Genomic DNA, 6,000 nt, shown 5'->3' with positions numbered 1-6,000 from the left:
GTATTGCGTTCGTAAAAAAATCAGACTCAATATTTTAATCAACAATGACATTATGATGGTAGAGAAGTCAAAATGTGGGTCCCGACTACGTCCGTCTGTCTATATCTGTCTTCGCCCCCACAGCCCACATAGAGTTCAAACTTGGAAGTTGAAAATTCGTGTAAGGAATATTATTTTAAGGTAAAAAATAACAGTAGTCTTCATACATATGTTTTAGTTAAGTATTGAAATATTTCCATATAACCACAAAACGAACCGAACAACTTTCATGAAATTTCGTCTAATATTTCTAACTTCCCAGGAAGTTATTTTAATCGGTCCGGTTCGTCGAATTGAAATTGTTGACATTTCTCGATGTTTCAGGTGCCGAGAGTCGAAATAAAAGATTTTTAGAGATATTTCTGTGCGTGCGTTCGAACGTTCGTCTGTCCATATGCTCGCAAAGTTTTTTTCATAGTCACTAGCTCAAGAAAGAGTGGACTTCTAATAAATTTTGTTGTACAGATAATATTGCAGAAAGATGCAGAAGGGACTCTAAAAAAAAATGAGATTAAAGTTTTTTGCCATAGGAAACAAATTTGTTTAACCCAAAATATCTCACGAACCAATAACGCTAGAGATTTCAATTACATTTTAAATTATATATTGTAACGTGATATCAAAGAAGTATATTCTTTGAAAAAAATCCACATAACGGTTTTTTTTATAAATCAAAAAAAAAACTGAAAAAAATGTTTCACCTCCAAAATTTTACGACTTAAATATGATTTCATCTCCAAAACAATTTTTTGCAAAGAAAAATAATGTTTTTGACATCTGATAAAATTTTGAGAAAAATCTAATTGACATTTTTTTTTATAAAAAATAAAAATCTATAGGAAAACATTATTCAAAGTTGGTAAAAATTGAATATCTTTTCAAATATCTTTTCAAAAACTTGAAATTTGGGCTTCAAACTTATTCTATCTTATAAGAAATATTGTTTTAAACATTTGATAATATTTAAAAAAAATCGAATTGACAGTTATTTTACAAAAAAATAAAACTCTAAAAAAACCAATACTAAAACTTGGTACAAATTTACTTTCGACTCAAATAACTTTTCAAAAATTAAAAATATTGGCTTCAAACTTATTTTATTTCACAGAAAATATTGTTTTCGATATTCAGTAATTTTTATAAAAAAATCCAACAGTCCATTTTTTCATAAAAAAAAATCTACAAAAAATAGTACGCAAATTCGGTAAAAATTGTTACGAGTACTTACAGAAAAACTTTTAAGCAAGACAAATCGACAGACGGGATGAGAAGTTATCAGTGTGAGTCGCATCCGAGGCTCTTTTTTTTTGTTTGATTTTTAAGGAAATATTAATTTCTTATGTCTAAATTCGATATGTTGACAATAGGCCAATAATTTTTCTTTTCATAATCATATGCATTTTAATTTGTTTTTAATAACTGGTTACCAAAAACAGTTTTAAACTAAAATTGAAAATTGTAGGAATACAAAATTAATTTAAAAAAAAACCGCTTTAAAGATTTAAAAAAAATGTTTTGAGAAATCAAATATCATTAACCCTTTTGAAGTCAAACTTATTGCAGTTTTTTTTTTAAATATTAAATATTAAATTAAAGATATTTTTTTAAGCAGACTCTTTAAATACAGGAGCAGTTCCTTTGACCCAGCCGTTCATTTCGTTTAACATATCTTTAAAATATACAACCTAACATAGAAGACAGCGAACTTTTTGTTCTTAATATAATGTTTTTTCCTTTGTGGAGTCAACTATACCCAAGCATAGAAGAGATTATACTAACTTTGTTTTTTTGATGAATGTTGAATGGTTTAAGATTATTAAACTTTTCTCAATTTATTCAATTTGAAAAAAAAAAATTAAAAATATTCTTAAATTTCGTATCCTCCAAAAATTAATGCAAAATATTTTTTGTGTTACCAATTACCACAATTAAAAAATTACCACAGTGTTTATTTGAAGTTTAAAAATAATACAAGAGCAGTAATATTAAATGAATTAATTTATTAGAAAACCTATTTTTAGAAAACTTAAAGTATACACATGACAAATAAGTTCCACAAGCCAATAAGATCATACTTCAATCATAACCTACAATTGACTGATTTAAATATGTTATGATGAAATTGAAATTCAAAACTTCAAGATTTTTCTTTTGTATTGTTTTTGACTGAGCGAAATTGTTTTAAGAGCTTTTTTACAATATGATTTCGCGCGCAGGACTTGGTGAAAAGAACTTTATTTTTGCCTTATATTATTTTGGCTGCTTGCAAGAAAAAAGTTGTTTTCAAATTCTGTTTGTTGTAGATACTTATCTATACTTTCCATTTCATTTAATGCACTTTTTTATCTTATTAAAATTACTTTAATGTTTTACTCAAAAAAGTTACTTGAGTTAGGATAAGCTTTACGATTTAGGTAGATTTTAAAAATTGATTGTTCATCTACAAAAATAGCCATATAGAGTCTTGTCGTAGAACAGAACGCATTTTGTCTGGAATATATTCTTAGATTCTCGAGGCTAGCAGGCAAACCTATACATATTGTATGTTCGGAAAGTTTCCAGATCATGTCAGCCAGCACCACCAGACTGCCCATTAGCCTTTTTTTTTTGGTAAAACAACAAACATTTACCCCAGAAGAACGTTTACAAATCAAGGTTTCCACAATTTATTTACCAAACTCGAGCATGCCAACAAATTGTTTTAATATTAAATTCCATAAAATTTGTAACTTAAATCAAAATCAGAATGTTGGCTATTTCATTCATCTTTTTTTGTAAGTTGCAGGGGTTTTATACCAATTACATATTTAGAGTTTGAACATACTGAGGGTGTTGATAATTGTGAGAAGTAAGTCCCCCTTTTTTCAAATTTTCTTATTTTTTAAAACTGCCACAGGTTGTTCCCGATTTGTTTCGCATTGTTCTAAAGTTTTTTTTTTTGAAAAGTACCTAGAAATTGGGCTTTCGAATCCAAAAACTGGCACCCCTTCTTCGAAAATTTCCGCTATTTGTGTCCAAAATTTGTCCAAAATGCAATAAATTCCAATTTTTCTCCTCCCTAGTGCCACCCCTTGAAAAATTTAAAGCCAAGGTTATATTCTTTCAGCAAATACCCAAAAGTCTTTAAAATACTGATCCTTGAAAGTTAATAATGCATTACGCTTATGTTCAAAAAACACCATAAGCTCACCTTTCGCCCTTTCCAAAAACCCAATTGTAAAAAAATAATTGTACCTCATTTTATTCAAAAATTATCAAAAATAATGATTTAAAGTCCGAATTCTAAAACATGTTCCCTATCTAAAATCCCTGAAATCAGAACAATTTTGAACAAGTTTTGGAATTTTGAGTTTCAGAAAAGAAAGCCACAATAAAAATAACATGATTTTTAATCTTAAATTGTTTTTCAGCTAAAAATCTTAATTTTTGAATATTTTTGAATGAATCTTTGGAACAATGCGGAACAAACTGTTAACAACTTGGAACAACTTTCAAAAATAAGAAAATCGAAAAATATGGGGCTAACTTCAATCACTCGATAGGAAAATATACAAATATTTAAGAGGAGATACCGGTGTACATTGGTTTTAAGATTTTGAAGAACATAATAGGAGGGAAAGACAGAGTTGGGTAAAACATACCACATTATCGAAGTGTGGCTAAAAAAAGAATCTATATAATTGAGAGAAATTGGGCTCTAACATAAACTGCTGAGCCAAGTGCGAGTCCTTTAAAAGTATAGCCGAATCAAAAGCCGGATTTTTGCCAATGTCAAGCTCATGGATACCGGTCGAGATCAGAATTTATTGAGCTTATCTTAGGCTAGAATCCAAAGGACTAGAATGTAATTCTATAAACGAATATAAAACCCTGTTGGTACTGTCGTCAGCAAAATAATTCAATGGATTACGAGTGGCAGAGAAGAGATCGTTAATAATTAAAAGAAAGAGAGACGGAAACTAAACAGAGCCCTGCGGAACACCAGAATTTACTTTATGAATTTCAGGTTTGAATCTTCCGATATAAACTTTGTATCGAATGATTATAGGGCAAGTTTTTAATTCATCGAAGTAGAGATTCATCAAAATCACTTATTTTAGATGAGAGAGCTTGGTGTCAATTTCTATCAAATGATTTCGAAATATCAATATTCTTACATTTTCTCCAAAACGATGTAAGTCAAAAAGTTTTCTAGTTAATTGTGTCTTGTCAAAACAAAGTTATAATACCTCTAGAAACCAAAACCCCAATATTACAAAATGTAAATAGTTCTCACTGCAGATGCTTGAACTTACAGCTATACTTAAAGTACTTGAAAGATTATTTTCTGATTAGTTATAGTTCTTAGGTACTGATTTGAGTGATACTGAAAATATTTGTTTGTATTCCTTGATTAAATTCCGTGCAAATTTTGCAAACAAAATTGAAAATATAAGCCAGTTTTTTGTTTAGACAAGTTTTCTATTTGAAAATAATTGGATTAAAAATTTAATAACATCTCTTATTGCTTATTTAAATAAGTAATTCAACAATTTTTAACCATTAAATTCAAAAATTCTTAGAACAATTTTTTAACAGACAAATTATGGACATTTGACATCATTTTTTAGTACAATAATTTAACTTTATACTTTTTTCACGAACCATTTCAAAACACAGAAAATCTAAACATGTCTTATTTATGGTGCAAAAACTTGACAAACAGAAAGTCTTAGCTTGAGAAAAAACTTTACAAAATATTAATTTAATAAAGTAACCAAAATCATAATTTCAAATATTTTCTCACAGATGGCGTGACTACGCGTAGTATTCATTAAACGAACATTGAAAGCTTTATGTTCGATATGATTGTTACTTAAGGGTCAGTACGCATGCCCTACATTACAACGCTATACAAACTTTAATCCAAATTCAAATAACCATCAACATACCTTCCTATGTAGCTACATTAGAAAAGGTTCAAAAAAAGGTATCAAAATAAAACAAACATTTCATTTTTAGTATTCATCAGGTGTTTGCGACAACATCCTGCGACACGAGGAAAGTGCTTTCACTTCCACGTGATGTGGTTTCACATAGATTCGTCTTTAGTGTTCACTTTGGTTTCTCTCTGCCATCGTATCGCAGCATAGCGGGACTTTCGGTTTTAAATTGAAAAAAGTTCTTTCGTTTAGTTCACTTAGGTACTAGAACTATATACGGGACGGTTTTTTTTTGTAATATTGAAACAAGGGTTATTATTTGTAGTGTTGTTGTTTTTCTAACTTTTATTCCGAAAGTACCTATGTAAATGGCTAATTGAAACTTGTAAATTCTTATTTCTGTGTAATTCTTAAAAATGTATATAGAACTTTTACTGCACATTCAATTCAACTAACATGGATACATATTTATGTATTTAGGTGCATATCAGGTGCAAAGAAAGCAAAACGAGTATAAAAGCTGCACAAACAAAATTTGCTGCATCAACACCGGCAACAGCACCATTCTCATACTCAGCTCAAGGATGCGGAATAAAATACGAAGACTGAAACGTGAAACGACAATCGATTGTTGAATGACCGTGACCCCCCCGTACAAATAACAACCAAGCATAAAACAAGGAAACAGGTAAGTTTTCGAAGCCTTGATATGATGTTAAAGGATGATAAACACAATTCCCTAAAGGCCGTGGTGTGGTGGTATAATAGCTATGCATATGTGTTAAGATGACACGTGACATCTTATATCCTCGTGATCTTATCACTTACATGGTTTTTGGTTATAATCAAATTCAAAGGAAACCAAAACCAAACCATATATTACTACATACATATTTACATTACTGTCTTGAAAAGGTAAAGAAAGTGAAGTCAACCATACATCAGAGGTAGATTTAGTCGTCTGACAGACGCATTAGGGAAACGTGATTTCTAAAATAAGAGGAGTTGTGGGATGCAGAAATGTGTCAGCTTCTTTCTT

Source organism: Eupeodes corollae, chromosome 2, assembly GCF_945859685.1.
Source record: "Eupeodes corollae chromosome 2, idEupCoro1.1, whole genome shotgun sequence".
Taxonomy (NCBI): Eukaryota; Metazoa; Arthropoda; class Insecta; order Diptera; family Syrphidae; genus Eupeodes; species Eupeodes corollae.
The sequence above is the reverse complement of the archived record's forward strand: the minus strand, read 5'-3'. Positions refer to the sequence as shown.